This window comes from Lepidochelys kempii, chromosome 9, assembly GCF_965140285.1.
Source record: "Lepidochelys kempii isolate rLepKem1 chromosome 9, rLepKem1.hap1, whole genome shotgun sequence".
Lineage (NCBI taxonomy): Eukaryota > Metazoa > Chordata > Testudines > Cheloniidae > Lepidochelys > Lepidochelys kempii.
In genome coordinates, this window is record NC_136388.1 from 14,688,014 (window position 1) to 14,707,621 (window position 19,608).

A 19,608-nucleotide genomic window follows, 5' to 3' on the forward strand; every position below is an offset into this window, starting at 1 on the left:
CCTGCGGGTTAACTGGGAGGCACTGCTTTGAGAAGTGTCAGATTCAGCACTATGAAAGACAGGCAGCCCGACAGGCCAAAGCTTCAGGGGAAATGGCATTAGAAAAAAAAAGCTAATAGCAATGGGTCAGTTGTAACCCAACTGTTGTACACAAGTTTCCTGCATGGTGGTAAGGCACACAGTGTATCAGAGGAGGCAGAAAACTTCATGTGCCTCTCACAGTAAGTACCATGGAGGGGTAGCTTTAATCTGGAGGGAAGGTAAACAATTCAGAAGTGAACGCTGCCTAAAATCAGATTCATGCATGCTCTAATTTGCTGGATCTCCAAGTGTCGTGATATAGAAATGCCTGCCTGATTAAAGCTCTGCTAAGAGAAGGTTCTTTAATCATACCAGAAAAAACAAAGGAATAATTTGAAAACAATATGTTGTGAAATGGAACTGACAATTAACTGCTCAACAAGACTTAATCAAAGAGTATTCATCAGGTACCCAGACCTCCCTGCAACAACCATGAGCTCTAACTGTCAACCGTATGGGCAGTCTCAATACAGAGTCCAAGAACTGAAGCCGTAATCCAGCTAAGGGAGCTACTCACAAGCTTAAATTAGGGATAGATTTAAATACTTTGCTGGACTGGGGCCATAGGATGTCATCTTCCAAAGTCAAGTCCATCGAATTTAGGAGTGAGTTCAGAGCACCACGAAAATGAGAAGAAAAGATCTGAAGTGAAATTCTGACCCCAGTGAAGTCAATTCCCATTGACTTCAATGGATTTCACCCCAATGACTAGCTCAAAGTGCATTTGTAGTACAGTACATAGCTTCACAATACAAACTTATATGCACATGGCGACAAGATAAACAGGTGAATTGGTGGAGTGGTCATGTAAAAGAGAAGAAAAGCACTCTGGTTCTCTTTTAAGGAATAAAGCCATACTTAAACTGATATTTCATAGCAGTGGAGATCCTTGTGTTTCAAAGGAACACAATAACTCAATAACTCGCAGCGTGCTTGCTTCAGTCTGGCGCATTATGAGGTCATACTTTGAAATGGAGCGATCCCCTCTGCTTTTTGTGCACCAGTTCTAACGCTGTGTTATGGGTTTCCTCTTTGAAAGTGAACACTCCTGGCTGTGATGACTTTTAGTTGCCAGCATTTAAAATAAATGCAACAAAAATGTAACATTTTAGAAGCCTTGCAATGTCCAAAGAGTGCACAATTTCAAGCCCTGAACATGTCAAACATAAACAGAATACAAGAAATCAAAGACTACTGGAGCTGAGCAGAGAACAACAACAGGGATACAAGGAACCGGAGGCAAGAAACATTGATGGCAGGAGCAAGGAGAATGCACAAGAATAGCCCAGAGCTGTTGCACTGGGCACCAGCAAGTTAAGGGAGAATACAACAAAAGACAGATATAATACTGTTTCTATAATGAGCATGCCATCCTGCATGAAGCTTCTCTGCTCTGGGCAGCTTAGAGACAGCTATGGCTAAGGCTTTCCTCCACTGGGTTGAAAAGGAAGAGAATCCACTGCCAGGTGCTGGCAGGCTCACTGCAGCCAGGGAAAACCAAAGTAAGGGAGAAAACAAGCACTCAATTTAGGATGGTAATTTTTGCAAGATACACTTTGAGTTAAGAGTTTCTCAGGTATTCCATGCCTATTGGTTGGGGCTTGGTGTGGGAGTCTCCTAGCTCCATTACCTCCCTGGACCAGGAAGATGGGGAGACGCATGTGTGATTAAGCCAGTCAGTTTCCTAGGGATCCCTTCTGGATCTAATACCTACCTGGCCTGAGAAGATAGGAAAGAACTCTTCTCAGAAACTCTAATCCACTACCTTTCCTTTTAATATATATGCCCTTTTGAGCACAGATGGGAATCCCTCTTTCTAGCCAGCAGGCTGAAGAGCTTCCCTGTTTCCCCTTGAAGGAAGTTATTGCCTCACTTATTGTGGGATGTGTACACCTCATAGCAGGGAGATAACTGAGGGGCCAGGGGTGACAGGCAATGGTGGGGTGGTGGGCGGGGAGGGGGAGAGAATGGGGAAAAGGAGGAGAAGGGCAACCAGATTAAAGATGTGAAGAACTGGCAGAATGAAGTAAAGAAGAAGGGAAGAAAAGAAGCAAGAAAGAAGCAAAAGAATTGTCCAAGACATCAGGAAATACAGATGTGATAGGAGGAAGCAACAAACTTAAAAGACAAAGAGGAAGTAGAAGGAAAACCAGAGGAAAGAATGCCTTGTTTCTCAGTACTAAAATGATACTTGCTTGAATCTATTTTTAAGTAATATGAGATCAGCAGACCACATATGTTTGAAATTTAAACTCCAACCTCTTTTCTTAGCATTCCTGCATCTCAAACACCTGTGCAATCCAGAAGGAATTCCTTAATCTGATCTTGTTTTACAAAATAATCACTTTGATTTCTCAGCACTTTCCCCTCTTTACTACTCTCTGATTATTATCATGGCCATCAGCTGTTATCTCAATCTCTAAGTCCAGAGTTTCTCATATTTCACACCTTGAATCTAACCTTTCAAAATGTCTTATCCTCTACAGATCCAATCGTGCAGAATGGCTGTTTCGTAATATCCACTGAGTTCTTCCTAAGCAGTACTAGCATTATTTGCATAGAGACATCCATGCCTTCTGAATGTATGAAAACAAAGGCAGACAGGCTCTCTCTGATCAGCGCAGACTTGGGGGTGACATGCTTTCAATTTAGCACACACAGAAGGTTTTCTTTTGGCATTATAGTATTTCTCTCTTATCCTAAAAGAGTAACTAGAGACATCCAACAAGAAAAAGTAGGAGCGGCAGCAGCAGGACATGAACAGCTGCCATCTTCACCTGCTCAAGTGACCCTGACATTAATTCATTTAGTTAATTAGTTTTTAAAGACCCCCATGTGTTCCCTTTTGTTAAAAAGAAAGTTGGTCCTTTGTTTGACTCTCTTCACATTAAATCAGAACCTTCTAGAGGACCTGCTAAACTAATAAAAGAACAGAGTATTTTCATTTTTCCATAATGGACAGCCTATTTAAATTAAGCACTCAATTAAGAAAAATATTTCCCTTCATTTTACTGTGGGCTTGGGGAGGTGAAAAATTGATGGCAACTGACTCTCCTCAGTCACCATAGAACTAAATAGACACAGCTGCAAAAGCAACACAGCTGTGGCCGTAATCATGGTCTAACACTTGCCTTAGTCGTATATCTTTGATCAGGAATCTAACCAGCAAGAAATAAAAAAACCTATAACAAATAACAAAATCATCCCCCAAGGGATGGCTGCACTCTTTATCTGGAAGTCTCCATTTCTGAATGTGAAAGAAGGCTGGGGGGAGGACCTTGAATCTTGTAGTGCTTTCAAGATATGTCAGAAATCAATGCAGAGGTATTCCACAAAGTTAATTCCTTTCCCATACAAACTCCTTCCATTAGCAAAATGTGATTTCCATAATCATTTGATTAATAATGTGGAGGCCTCCTAAATCTTTCTAGACATTTGGAGCAGTACACACACACACCCCTCCCGCAATGTACAGAAGCATTTGTGGTTTCAGAATCTGAGAGCAAAATCGTGCCCTAACACTTTGAATTAGAAAAATTTTAACAACACCTGAAACTTCAAAACATATGTCATTATACTTCTGTACATATAGATACATAAAGATATTGTATATTGTGTTTAAAAACCACAGATATGCCTAGATTATGAAACAAGGAGTGAATTAATCCCTGGTACTGGAAATAATTTGAAAAAAAATTTTCCTTGTGAAAATTGTGAAGGAAATATCTTATACAAGACATATGGACATGTGAAACCATGGTAGTTTTTTTCATATACTTTATGTATCATTTTGACAGCTGATGCACGGTTTGTTAAATATTCCTGTTTAAACATGTAAAATATAACTAAATATTTATTTAAAACAACAGAGTGAATTGGAATCACTGATATCATCTTCAACTGTGAGGGTAGAAATTATATTGTGATAATGTATACAGAAAGTAAAGACAAAATTATAAAAGGGAATAGTGCTGGAATTCACATTATGGGTGAGTTCCTCAGCTGGAGTAGGATAGCATAGCATCTATTGACCTCCTGAGGGTCTAGACTTATTTTTGTAACATATTGTAATATATTGTAAGATGTAATATTGCTAAGATGAGTACTACATTTATGATACAATTATTCTTTAAAAATTAACACAGAAAGCAGGTAGAAGACCTTCTATTTGTTTGCTACAATTCAACATATGCTGCATTAAAAGATCGAAGTCCTTGAAGCAAGCTGCTGGGCTTTCAGGGGGACAAGAATGTCTTGGCATATGCCTGCAGCTACACCAGATAACCCCAAATGTTTGGGAGTACAACACAAAGGGTCATCTCTGGTTGGCCTCAAGAAACTTTGCGGCCGCAGAAATAATTTATACAAAGTCAAAGAATAATTAATTTTATTTTTTTCATCAGGAATGGAACCGATAGAATAGAGAAGGCTATCAAAGCAGCCTTCCAAATCCATGTGGTTTTATAGTCAACCAGTGTTTCATCAAGCAATAGCAGGGTTTTCTTTTAGAGGAAGCCTATCATATACGAATGTTTTTACAACCTACTTAAGAACTTTTTACCCAATGTATGTAAATTATTTCAAAAGCTCCATGCATACTCAAATGTGGGTCTCTATAAAAGGATCTATCCTGCAAAATATAGGTTGACTTCTTAGATCCCCAAAACAGAGATTCGAATGGGTCAGATTTCTGGAAATACTTACAACAAAGGGCAAACATTCAAAAATCCCTGGATACTTTTTCCTAAGAATGTTTCCCAGCTGTAAACTGACAGATTTAAGATAAAATCAGATGTAAACATTACCACACATCTAATCTGTATACATTTTTATTGCAAATCAACTAAGCCTAGTTGAAGCCCCTAGCCTTCCAGGTGCAGGATGCCAAGAAAGAACATGTTCACATTCAGTTGAGAAAGCCTAAATCCCTTTACAAGCTTGAGTGAATATTGTGCCAAGTTGCAATTAACAAACATTGAAGCAATCCAGTAAATGCACTGGACACTATTTCAGCTACATCAGTTGATTCTAACTTATGCTGAAAGGTACAAATGTGCAGCTGGAAAATGGAAGTTTCAAGTGGTGATTTATGAATTTTGGGATACAATAATCAGTGCTGTAAAAGAGACGATAGGACTGGATTTATAGCTTACTCTGGACCTCTGCATATCAAATTACCCCAAGTAGTACCTGGTGCTTCCTCTGAAAATGTGGATTTACATATCCTTAATAAATGCTAAAAGTCATATTAAGATCCTGGAAAAATTAGACAAACCCTTGTCTTTCCAAATGGACATTATCCATATCCAACTCAGCAGGATACGGGTAGCTATTTCACTAGCTTCAGAACTAGGTGATCTATTTTAAGGAAATATGGAGTTCCTTATATCACTTATTCAGGTAGAGATAGAGTACAGACATAACTAAATATTAAAAATAAAGTTTAGTTATTAAAAGAATTTTGGGAAGAAAATTATAAATCTAATGTGTGTCAGTTTTATGTTCTTTGGTATGTTCTTTATTCGTTTCCTACATGTTTAACTTTATAGATATAGAAAATAAACACACACACATGCATGCACAAGATATTGACTGGAAGGAATTAGATAAGCATCATTTTAAATTCACTTTTGTTATAAATATTAAGTAACAAATATGCACTGTATAAGGGGAAAGGAAGAACTCGATGGGCAATCATTTTAAAAGCAAAAATACATTAAGTAAGAACATACCCCAATGAAAATAGATTTTTTAAAATGTATTTGTTCACTTAAAGTAAATTAATCAAAAGATTAGTCTCCTCGAATAAGTCTGATTTTTAAGAAGTCTTGCAATATGAACGGAAGCGCATCAGATTTGTGCTCTGATGAACTGTCATGGGGAGTGAATTCCAAATTGTGCGCATTATAGGAATCCAGCCTGGAAGTGATGAAACTATGGGTGCCTGCAATTAGGACTGATTACATTCCCTTTGTAAGGCAGGCAAAGACATCATCTGTTGCTGTTGTAGTAAGAGATCTAACAGGATCCTTGAGACAGCCTGTCATTTTGGAAAGGGACAGTACCAACCGCCTGATACTAACAACAATGATGCAGGCACAGTACTCCTCCATTCCTCTAGATGAACACACTGAGCAACCAATATTATATCATGTCTGGATTCAGTCCAAACGGTTCACTCCTAGCCATGTCCGAATCTTGTTTAGGGCACTCGGAAAGCATAAATGTGGGTTTGATGAAGAGACAGAGCTGAACATCAGATGCATACAGCTGACATTGGAGCATGCTTCACCAAAGGAGAAAAAGGGAAAAATCCATTAAAATATTAGCATTAAAATGAAGTGGGTTACTGAGTAGTTTTATTATGTTGATTTATTTACAGTGGATACGTTATTATATTATTTGTATTGCAGTGGTACTTAGAGGCCCCATTGTGCTAGGCAATCCACAACCCTCTTGTTCTGAGGGGCATACAGTATAAATAGGGAAGGGATGGAAAACAGAGGTATGGACCCGGCGGTAGGGGAGGAGAGGGCAGGTAAGGGACTTGCCCAAAGTAAAGTTAGTGACGTGGCTGGCATGAAAACAAAGCAGCTTCTTGGTAGAGGTGGGACTAGAACCCAAAGCCTCTGCATGCCAGTCCAGTTCTGTAGCGACTGGACCCCACCCCGATGCTGTTACTCTGAAAATACATTTCTTATTAGTCTGATAAATAAACTTTAGAAGCAGCTTATCTGAAAGGTCCTGACTCAACACCCATTGATGTCAGTGCAAGACTTTTAGAGCACTCACTGGGGCTATGGGAAACTAAGGTTCAGTTCCCTGTTCCACTGAGTTAAGTTAGTTCGAGTACTTTGAGCTAGCCCCATTTCAAAGAGGACTAGTCAAAGTGCTCTAATGAACAGTTACTGTGTGTCAGCAGGGTGCCCATGGACAGTTAATTCACAGCAGGCTAGTGTAGGGTAGCTTCACATCCCAGCTTACTGCAAACTAAACATTTGTGTAGGCAAGCCCTTAGTTTCTCTGTATCTCAGTTTCCAGTCTACAAAAAAAGAGGTGGATAGTACTTTTATCCTTTCCTCACAGGGTGATTTGGAGATAAATAGATTAAAAGTGATGGGGGACATATAAGTACCTTAAATAGCCTAGGCCCAAAGTGCTGTTCCACTCTGCAAAGAAGCTGTGTAAAAATGTCACCCTCTCACGTGAGAGTTGTTTCCTACATGTATTGAGAGTCACAGCCGCTTGCTCTATTGACAAAAGCAATACAGTGTATTTTGTTACATTTTATTCCTGATGACATGGCAGAGACAACACAGCTCCGGGACAGAGAGCTGGATTCTATTTTGCTCACACAACAACAGGACTACCTACTAAGTTCTGATCTCAAAATCTCTATTGTTGCATACTGAACTACATGACCCATACATAAACCACAAAGAAGCCAACTCAGCTTAGAGACTGCAGGCTGAATTTACAGGACTGACAATTGGAAAACCAGAGTAGATTTGATCTGGAGTCACTGAAGCAAAGACAACTTGGAACCCCACAATGCTATTTTTACAGACACTGGGTCGCCCTACCTATATCAACCTAACTGCTACGTCTCTCATGGAGGTGGAGTTATTAGGTTGGGGTAGTGGGTGACTTACATCGGCGGGAGCACCACTGTAGTATAGGAACTTACAGGTAGGTCGACATAAGCTGCCTTACATTGACCTAACTCTGTAGTGTAGACCAAGCCACAGTCACTTTTCAAAACTAGAATGCTTAAAGTAGAAATAGAACCAATGCAGATTCATGCCGTGGGTACTAGAATTTATAAAGTCTTAAAGCAAACTTTTTATAGTTTTCTACTTAATTTAAAAAGATGAAATTCCTACTCCATTTTCATTATGTAATTATAGTTTTCTCTAAAACTATAAACAACCATTCCGTGGGCTGCAAGGACAATACTGTTGTATGTGGGACACCCTAGTTCAATGGAGGAGGAACTTCTTGTGTGTCTTGTACAACACTGAGCACAAAAGTGATACAGTACTTAAAACAATAATAGTAATTATGGACCTAATTGTGCAAACAGTTACACATTCGTGAGTCACAGACTGCTCACGTTAATGAAAGTTATGCACATGTTTAAGTGTGTAATAATAACCAACACACATGGCAACAGCATCTGGGAAAAACAATGGGCACAATTCCTGAGAGTCACACTTCTCTATTTGAGGGCAGAGATTGGGGTTTGATATGTGAGATATCTCTGCAATTCTGCACAACATGACAGAATTATCAACATTTCTCTCCACAATTTAGCAGTAGTCCCTGCCTTAAGTTTTAACTTCACTAGCAGCTAGTTTCTGACACTAATTCAATTACAGTGGTTAAATGCCTTCATAATGTTGATCTGATTAAATCAGGCAAAATTATGAAAACATAATATTACTCATCAAATGAGGGCTTGGGTTTGTTTGCTACATGCCATCATAGCTCAGTTCATGTTGTCACAAGTGATTGATAACTGCTCTTTGTATTCACATTATTTTCTTTATCGTTTCTCATCAGTTATCAGCAGGTTTAATTGCTGTAGAGTTATACAAAATAAATGAATTGCAACTAAAAAAAAAAGATTTTTGGTAAGCTCCAGTAGAATTCTACAATGTAGTGCTACATATTTGAAATTCATCACTATGTGCGTTAAAAGTTGAAATCTCCACTCAATAAAAAATATTACAGAAGTATGAAAAATGACATTAGAGCACAGAGCAAATAACGTCTCAGTTCATGTTCTCTAATACTGAAATGTGCCTGTAATGACTACAGTTACACTCCCCAATTCAGCAAGCCAAGCTGTAACATTTTTTTTTTTTTTACACATGAACCAATTGCAGAACATACATTGTGAAACTGTTGCCAACAGAAGCTATACATTTCCAGAAGCAGTTTAAGAATGATTTCTGTAAAGGCAATGGCTATGTCTATCTATCTACACACACACACACACACAAATGTATACACATATATGTGTGATCTATTGAACATTCGCAACACTTTTTAGGCAAAGAACAGGCAAATAGTCCAATATTTAGATACAGGTGATAATCATAATCCTACAGTTTGGCTGTTATTTAGACTGATGATTAATAAGCAACATTCATTCAACCTCTGCATTCTTGCCCAGATACTACTTCTACCAAGCAGCACACTGTGCTCACAGCTGACCTCATCTAAAAGAAAAAATTTGGAAAGCGTCCAGCGGAGGGCAACAAAAATGATTAGGGGAGAGGCTGAGGGAACTGGGATTGTTTAGTCTGCAGAAGACAAGAATGAGTGGGGATTTGATAGCTGCTTTCAGTTACCTGAAAGAGGGTTCCAATGAGGATGGATCTAGACTGTTCTCAGTGGTAGCAGATGACAGAACAAGGAGTAATGGTCTCAAGTTGCAGTGGGAGAGGTTTAGGTTGGACATTAGGAAAAACTTTTTCACTAGGAGGGTGATGAAGCGCTGGAATGCGTTACCTAGGGAGGTGGTGGAAAGAAAGAAAGGGGACAACCAAAGATGTTGTCCAATGAAACTTCTATCTTATTTCATCTTTATTATTATTGTATTACAATCGCTTCTGTAGGTTCTAATTTAGATAGAGCCCCATTGTGCTAAACATTGTACAAATACATTGTAATACCTCATGATTTCCCCTTCAAAAATGCTTGCCTATTGCCCTGGTGGCATGCTTGAGGTACTGCAGACATTTTTTAGACTGCTGAATCCTTGTAGTCTGTTTACAGACTGAAAGTCCTTGGGTACTAGAAAAGGACAATTTCTTTCCTACCTGTAAATTTGTGTTTTCATAGCACAAAGGGAAGCCATCAGCCTAGAGAATCAATCCCTTTGTTAATTATGTTGTTAGTATGCTATAGGCTGTCTTAGGCTTTGGAAGATACTGTGTTTAGCCTTTCATGCAGTTTTATGGGTTGTACAGGGAAATCAGCTCAGTCCCAGAAGGTATCTAGTCAGCTACCTCTATATACATTAGGGAGAGTGACTACCCAGTAGTCTTATCCCAAACTATGATGGAACTGCAAAGGTACAGGTAAGAACAAAACTGTCCTATTTTTAGAGAAACTAAACACCCACAGTTCCCATTGACACCTGAAAACTAGGCCTAAGGTGTTTCAAGTTGGGCATCCAAAATCAGAGGACACATTTGAACATTTTGGTCTAAATGACTTGCCCAACGTTGCAGAGAAAGTGCCTGACAGAGCTGGAAACAAAGCTTAGAAATCTTGACTCACAGCCTCCTTCTCTAATCTAGAACAAACAGTTTGCTCTGTCTGTCAGTGATACTGCTTTGACTGTAGTAAACAGATTGGTCCAAGACCTCTCGGATAGGGATCTGAAGAGTCAAAACAGTTACCGTATACTGGATATGTTCTGTAACTGGTGCAAAAGGTTAGTGCTATTAGATGAACTGGTGAACTACAGCCCTGATAAATCAATCACTACAAGTGTGCTATCACTCTAAGAGCTTCCAAACGTTCAGAAGTTAAATGCTTAGAGTCATGGGCTCTCTCCTCTTAGACTTAGCGTAACAGTTTGAGTAAAAATTGTCTTATGATAAGAAAGGATTATGCCTAAGGAAAAGAAATTTATCATCCATGATGCAAATAGATTAAAGACAATGGACGATCACATTCTAATTATAAAAGTGACAGTAAATGATAATCTACTAAGCAAATTGCCAATATATACATCTATTTGCTGTCACTGCAATGAACTGCAACAAATTTATAACACATTGCTTATATCTCATTTCCACAATTGACACAAATGTGATTTTTTTCCTGTCACTTACCCTACTAAGAGCAAAGGACATGTAATTCTTTACCAATACTGAAGTGCAGGATGACTATATGAACATAGAACGTAGCAGTCTATCATACTTCTCCAACATCTCTCATTACAAGGGACATCAAATTGACCTCTGCCCTATACTAACCTAACATTCTTATTTCTATTACTGTAAATTATTTACATCCGAAATATGGCATAATAGAACTGAGTTGTAGGCAACACTGTTTATGCTGAAGACATTAATCTTACATGGCTTAAAGCTTCATGCATGATCTTTTCCCCATGTTTTTCCTTTTGGTTCTTTTTCACTACATTGTGTCCCATATTTAGCCAGATGGTGTGCAATCTACAGACAATCACACAGACAACATGACTGCTTTATTTAAACAAAACACCAGGCTTCAGGCTTTCTAGTTTCAAACAAACCACAATTAAGAAAGAAGTTTGGGGTTAGGGTGAGCCTTCCATGATTCCTCACAATTCCCTTCCAAAACCAGCTGAACATGTCATAAAATCAAGAAGAGTGGAAAATAGTTTTCTTTGGAGCACACCACCATTTCCAAAGTCAGCTGAAGGGTGCATTGAGTCATTCAGCTGTGAAGTAGAGTACTCTCTTACTCAAATGTTAGAGCCCCTTGTCTCTGCAGTTATAGCTATCGCAGTCCCCAAACTCAGATCCACTGCAGGGCAGTGTGCTGCCCTAGACCCTTCTGAACTTAAAGTGAAAACCATAGAGCACATTATTTTGAAATGCAGTGGATTAAAGATTTGCCTAACTTTCACATAACCCTCGAGTTACTGCACTACTCAAGAGGTGGCCAATGAGCATGACACAATATTAGAGGATTCATTTTATATAAATCATACCCCTGGTTTAAAAAACCCAACTTTGTTTCTCACCAAATGCAGAAGCATTCTGCCTTCAGTGGCACCAAACTGTAATTCTTCCTAGAGAAAAATTATCAGAAGCAAATTACAAAAAGAGAGTTTATAATTTACTGGTGGTTGAAAGGAAATACTGCTGACCTCAGTACTTTTCCCATTGTCCAAGTGTCCTCATTGGGGGAAATCATCATAACTGTCATTTTTGTTGGCAATCTCAGTGGAGAAGCCAAAGACTGAATGTTATTCTCCCCATGGAGAAGGTCCCTCAAAATACCCTCTTAATGCTTTTAGCAGGGGAGGACTTTGACTGGACAGCAGAGGAATGAGAGAAGGCCAGCCATGCCTGGAACAGTAGAGCCCATAGGCAATGTTGGAAGAGTCACGGGAACAGAACCACCTCACAGATACTTTTGTTGGGGGTCTCAGCTCCAGGATGCCAGGACAGGGAAGAATTGAGGCAGATTCTGAGCCCAGGATATGCAGCACCCAGAGGGAAGGTAGGAGCTCTGTGGGGGGTGCAAACCGGTAGACGGGGTCTCTGTCCCACAGTGGAGTTTGCAACCCAGTTCCCCAACCTGTAGGTGCATCCTTCTGGAGGAGCAGGAGCCCTGCTGGGCAGAGGGGAAAAGGTGACAGCGGTGGGGTTGTTGATGCAGCTTGCCTACTGCAGGGGATTCAAGCCAGGGAGGCTGAGAAGACTAAGTAGGGTGCTGTTCCCTTCCCCTGCTCCCTACTTGCAGGACATGGCGTTGAGGGACAAGAGAGGCTGCTGCTGCCACTGCTGCAGAAGCATCCCGTTCTCTAGGACCCAATGCCAGGACCAGCCAAGTTACTGCTGCCCTCCCCCATCATCCTACTTGTGGAGTGGGGCGCAAGGGACACATCTGACTGCTGCTACTGATGATAGGGTAGGGAGCTCTTCCAGCACGTGCTCCTGGAGCCATTCAGCTGGAACCCATCAAGATGCTGGGTCCCTTCCATCACCACTCTCGGCTCATGGGGGAGGGTACCAGGGCCCATATGTTGGTAGAGTCACTGCACGGACAGAATTAGACTTTTCTTCCCCCCTTGCTTGGGATTGGGCTAGGGGGCAAGCCCATGGCTGTCAGAATACAGCGTCTGCGGGTCTGGGGCAGCTACTAGCTTTACAGCTGCCCCTCCCTCTGCAGTACACAGGGTTAGTGCTGCTGGGAGGAAGGAGGGGCACAGCACAGGAGTGGCCAGAGGCTGTAGAAAGGATGTCCCCTCTTCTGCCTTTGAGGGTCCCAATACAGTCCTCATGGATGTAGTAAGAGTGGTGGCCTCGGTGTTTGGAGGAGATGGAAGGCAACGATGCTGAGGAGGGGAGCTGGGGGGAGACCCTCTCCCATCCTGGATTGAGAAGCAGATTAGAACCGGAAGATCTTGGCAGCCAGGCAGAAGAAGCTGAGACCATTTTTATGGCAGGCAGACAGATTCTGTGAGCTCACCCCATTTGCCAACAGATATACAAAGTGATGCCCAGTCAGCTATAGAATATTGGCTTCTGATAGCTATAAGACTAGTCAAGAATGCAGGTGCCACAAGGATGTTGAGGGACTAAAAGCCCTGCCTTACTGAGTTCACAGAATTTAGAGCTTGGGAAAGGATTCCAGCATCGCTGGTCCATCACTATTAGATAGTGAGACATGCAGTGTTCATTGTGCATCATGGGTTAGCTTGCTCCAATATATTGGGCTGACTAGCTGGCTTGTCCTTTTGGTGTAAGTAGCAAGTTTCCTAGACCCCTGTAGGGATTTCATAGTGCAGAAGCTCTTGGAGGTGACGGGCACAGGAAAGATGACAGGAACCCCATAGCCACAGAAATGATTATGGGATTATTAAATGCTCTGCCCAGGATGTGCAGTTGTGGGATGGAGGCCATTTTATTTAAGGAAAATAAATATTTTTTTATTCATTGGCTATTCATTGTAGCCCTCTGTAGTGCTTTCAGGATAAGTGAACTGGTGCCTCCAAGGAGCCAGGAACAAGTCTATGTAGGCAGTTGCATTGTCAGATGCACTGTTGTCACCCAGTGCAGTGTAGGTACTCTACACTCTAGGGTGCATTTAAGGTACTCTAAAGCAGATCAGATTTGGAAAGGGGCCTTAGTGGTGTTACGTGAATATGCAGAGAAATGCCTGTGCCCCATAGCGGGATTCAAAGCTCTCCTAGCCATACAGAACCAGGAGCTGGGCCCATTCTTTATACCCAGGGATGGCAGCTTCCTGAGAAGATACCAGTTCTCTGCAGTATTGAAAAAAGCTTTGGCATACTGCATTCAGAACCCAGCTAATTTAGGTACACATTAGTTCAGGATTGGGGCAGCAGCACTGGCAGCATCAGAGGGTTTTCACTCACACAAATGTCCAGGCAATTGGCCACTAGAAATTGACAGGTTGCTGGGACTGGCAATAAGTGTGATAAACCCTGTCTGTTTCTGATTACAGGAAATATCCAAAGCTTACTAGATGTTTGGATTTGTGGGCATCTTACAGGGCACTGGGCCCACAAGGAGGTGGCCAGGTCAGCAGCTAGATCACTGCTGGGCTTCAAGGGTGAAGTTGTATGCATTCAGAGGTTCAGCAGGAGTTCAGCAGAAGAGGCATGCTGCAAGTATCTCTTCCCCACCACTCTTACCTCAACAGAAGTAAATTCACATGCACAAATATCAGAGATAAAGAAAACATTCTCTCTAACAATGAATGCATATTAGAGGACATACTTGTCTATTTCCGCAATACAATCTACAGTTTAGATTAGTCAAAAGAAACCATTTAAAAATCATACATAAACCATTCCTAAGATAGTGTTAGGGTAAGAATCAAGCCAAGCAAAGGGTAAAAATTTTCAGAGATAGTGTCCTAGCTAAGATATCTATAATTACACATGTGACCTATTCTATACAGTTTACTCCTCATGATGAATAAAGAGCCTCATATAAAAATTTCATTTCATACTTAAAGGTTTTAAACTGACATTCAAAAGGAAATGAAATCCAATAATGTGTGGGTTGAAGATTACTGTAGGACTCAAGCAGGAAGACACCTTTGGAAATTAAAGTTGTGTGTTTATGGTAGGATAACCAGTGATAAAAACCACAACCCATTTTAATAAACAGCTGTGGTGAGCAAGAAAGCCTAATACATTGGATACCTTTCTAAATGGCACTATTTGAACAAAATAAATCAAATCTAAGGCATGATAGAGGCACAGTTTTTTGTGACAACTGTAATTATTAAATAGAGGGTTGCTGTCCAGTTAAAGGACCCAGAATAGAAAGTGACAAATCCTTCTCCTCTTCTGATTTGTGGATGGATTCTGGAAAAAAGAGAGGTACCAAAGAGCTCATCTTACTCTACTTGTGCAGCTTTTAGAATACAATTCTAAAATATAAACCAATCCATAATGTAATGTCTTTCTATTTTAGAACAGAGAAAAAAATTCAAATGTAGGGAATGTGCAATAGAACAAAATAAATATTAAGAATAATAGTTATAATTAATGGCAATACTTTTGTTTTTCTGTAATGATTTTCATCTTATACTTCCTGTGTGGTAGCTCTTCTATCTGGTGATCTCAAAGCATTTTACAAAAATTAATGACTGTAATTTCTCAACGCATGCGTGTGATAGGTAAATAAGTAATATTACCCCATTCTACAGAACGATCAAGGTCTCACAACCAGCCTGTAGATAAGTTTAGCAATAGAAGTCTAGTCTTATTCCCAGTGCTTACTACAGAGATCATTCTTCACCCCATGCTGTGATGGTAAGTAGGGGCCATATCCTGAAAGGTACTGAGCATTTTGGAATTATGTGCATCTTTGAACATACTCTCTAGAGGGGTACTTACCACACTTCAGAAATATACCTCTAGAAAAATCAAAGGAAGAGGATAAGATCTCAGAGACTAAATTTTTTACAAGGGGAAATGCTAACTTTCTACATAAGGCAAAATGTCTATATTCAAGAAGAGTTTTGCTGAATATACAGTTGAATTGCATTTTAGTAATTGTCATTTTAATGAAGGAAAGATGAAAAAATGAAAAATCTTGGGGACTCAAAGGGATTACCAAATTTTAGTATGCTCCAGTAAAACATATTTTAACATTAAAGGCACATTAAAAATAATGAAACATCCTCTATTGACAAGTCACCTTCACACACATTTATTTTGCATTTTTACTGCATTCTAAAATGCTACACTTCTGCGCATCCTTTCTTCTTTCAAAAGTGGCTGATTCCTACCCATAACCAAGGAAGGAGAACACCACCACTTTCCACAGTGATCAATATAGTAAATAAACTTGCCACAGTTCTTCAGTTTGTTCTTATGATGAGTATTCTGTATTCGTATTATGGTACAATATAGAGAGTGGTGGAAGGGGGGGTGGAGATTAATAAAGTCCAGCAGTAATTCCCCCTGCAAATGTGTTTGGTGCAATTTTTATCATTATAAAGTCAAAAAATGTGGTCTTTTTATAAGCCAACAACAAAAAAGTTATACATCGCTCGCACCGCTCAGCACTGTCTTCAGGGGGTAAACAATGCTAGAGGCAAAGAAAAATCCACGAAGTACATTCTCTCTCTCTTTTAAAGCAAAGAGCTAGTCCACAAACATTCACACACAAGGCATGTCTGATGCTGGGTCTCAAGAAAGTGAAGAGGACTCCCAAGCATTCCATGTTATGTCTATTCCAAACATCCAGAGAAAGAGGATGGGGGAGTGGAAAGGCATCCACTGAGGAGAAAATAAGTGATTTTACACCAGCCAACCCTTCAAAACACACCTTCCAAGGTCCTAATCTGCGCGCTTAATTCCCACTGAATCAATGAGCGTTTTGCTTGAGGAACAATTGGAGACCCAGCTCCTGATATAAATCGGTGCCTGCACAATTATGTATGTATGACAGCTGTAATTATCCCTTAAAAGACTCTGATCTATAAAGCTCTGTATGACTTGGGTCTTCTCTGCCTTATGCTCCAATCTTGCAAGGAGCTCAACACAGGCTTTGGATGGGTGAAGAGCTCTGATTGTGCAGAACTCATTATGGGACTGCGGCCTTAGACTAATCTTTTCGATGCAGAGACTTTGGGAGAAATTCTGGTGAAATTTTGACTTCAATGGGGCCAGACCACCACTCCTGGTTGATTTTTTTATAAATGTATAAAGCGCAAAGTTATGTTGCTACAAATATTTTCAGTGTGATAAAATTGTAATAATACCTTCGTGGCTTCCTGTCTTTTGCTTCACATTGGGGGCACTTGCTAAAAGTGTCTAGGTTTGGACACTGGTGACTATGTTAATTTGCAGTTTAAAAAAAAAATCGCATATAGGCACCTAATGTCAACACAGAACTTAAAAAGCCTGTGTGTGTGGCAGGCAGAATGCTGGAAAGAGGAAAGAAGAATCAGAAATACTTAATCAAAATGAGGGGCCAAATCTTGGTCCCACTGAAGTAAAAATTAGGGGCCAAATCTTGGTCCCATTGAAGTCGATGGAAAAACTCTCATTTAATTCAATGGGACAAGGATTTGGACATATTTTAAAAAGAAAGAATGGTTGCTAAAAAGTCGTCGAATTTTAACTTGTATTTGAGTCTCTTATACACTTAGGCCCTGATGCTGCAAACAGTTAGGCACATGCTTACCTTTACGCTTGTGAGCATTTCAGTTGAAGCCCACAGGATGACTATTATGAAAAAAGTTATACACACACATTGTTTTCAGGATAAAGGCCTTAACCGTTAGCTTATGTTAAACTAGAATTACTTCAACTTGGAGGCATTTAGGAGATCATTTTGAAACGCAATGTTTCAATGACAAACTATATCCAAATACAGAGATATGTGCTTGAGGAATATTTGGTAAATCTGAATTTATCCTCCCAGTTTGTTGACTCTGTTCATCAGGGGATTTAAAGCCAAACATGGCATTGCAGCTTCAAAGCCTCATACATTAAAGCAAAATACACAGTTGATCATTTTGTAAACAAATATTGAGCAATTATCATTTCTCTCTTTTGAAGCTGTGGTTTTTATCACTTTCCCGCACAGCTTGAAATCAAGAAATCAATGGCTTCTTAAAAAAAGAGTTACTTCAATTTAAAAAAAAATAACTCTCCATAAAGAGAGAAACACTGCATTTTTGTTTTTTTCTATAGCTGGATGAAGAGTATTTTGTTTAAGAAATTAAACTTTCATTACCACAAGACACAGAAAAGGAAAGTGACAGACTAGCTAATTGCAAGTTGCAAGCCTAATCCAAAACCCACTGATATCAGTCTCTTTCCAATCTGAAAGAAGCAGATAAGCAAGTCAGATAGCAATGTAAAAAAAAATAAAAAATAGAAAGCTAAAACAAAATGTACCAACCAAGGGAAATAGAAACTGCAGATAATTTGGAAGTGGAGATTGTAAAAGACCATTTCCTGATGAAAGGACCTGCGATGGGGCCTTCACCCCACACTGACAGAGAAGGGGTTAATAGAGCCCTGGGGAGGCTGTGCAGGAAGCAGCCAATAGGAGAGGGGCTGCAAGGAGCAGCCAATCAGGGCCGAGCAAGCCCATATAAAGAGCTGCAGGGCAGAGTAGGTTCTATCACTGCCTGGAGCTCAAGAAGTGAAAACAGTGTCTCTAGCTGAGACCTGCAGCACCTTGGACAGAGCAACAGCTGGCAGGAGCAAAAGGGCTCCTGGTTGGCTGCTGAGATTGGGTGGTTGCATGCCTGCGGAAGGGTGAAGAAGGTGCTGGGGCCAGGGGGAAGTGGCCCAGGGAAACATAGTAGCAAGTGGAATTTGAGGTGCAGCAAGAGGCTGCAATCCACAGGGTCCCTGGGCTAGGATCCAGAGTAGTGGGTGGGCCCTGGACCCCCTCCCTACTCAACACTGGAGAATTGGCTAGACTTGAAGTGGCTAGTGACTATAGACGGAGATACTCACCCCCAGAAAGGGGAAAGCATGGATGGTGATAAGGCCATACGGCCGAGTCATGAAGAGGACACTGCGGGTCCTGAACTGAGGTGGGTCAGCAGACAGAGAAGATGACAAGCAAGGCATGACAAGGAGAGGGTGTGCCGGCCAAAAGAGCTAATCCCCAAGGTGGCCAGCAGGAGGCACCACTCTGGTGAGTGAACCCCAATACAGTGGCATGTATTAGAGCTTATTACATGCATCATCACCAAGTAGCAAATGAAGTCATTGCATTGATGACATCAACAGTAGCCACCATGTTACTTTCTAGGCATGTTGGTATGGGTATACAAGTTTTTATTGTGATGGAGCAGGAAAGACAGTCAGAAAAAGGCTGCAAAAGTACCCAAAGGCTTGTGTGATGTGGCATATATACCCTGCACTGATGGGGGCAAGGCTTGGAAGGCTGTGCATGCTAAAATAGGCTCACACCACTGTCCCGTCAATCATGCATGGTAGGGAGGGAGGCTTTAAAAGGAGGAAGCTGCAGTACACAAGGGGGAAGCCCTGAGAAGGGAGTGACTAGAGTAGGAGGAATCTAGAAATGTTCCCGCTCTGTGGAGAGTCCAGCAAACCCCAGGGATAAGCTCAATACAGAAGGGCTGACTCCGCTACCCAGCCATAAGGATTCCAGCAAAGCTTCTACTCAGGCACCCATGAAATCAGGTGGTAACTCAGATCTTTTCCCCCTTCTTATTGTCCCCAGCAGGGGCTTAGTTTGTGTTGGCCTGAACTCTTCCTTTTCCTTCACCCAGAAGTACCATAAGCAGGCCCCCCGACTCACAGCCACTACCAGGACTAAG

At 40.7% G+C, this 19,608-nt stretch overlaps 1 protein-coding gene across 6 annotated transcripts in view; it reads right to left on the reverse strand.

Annotated features, from left to right (window-relative positions):
- The window catches only part of NLGN1 (neuroligin 1), a 459,238-nt gene that overhangs the window by 227,490 nt on the left and 212,140 nt on the right, over positions 1 to 19,608 (reverse strand). The window lies entirely within an intron of this gene.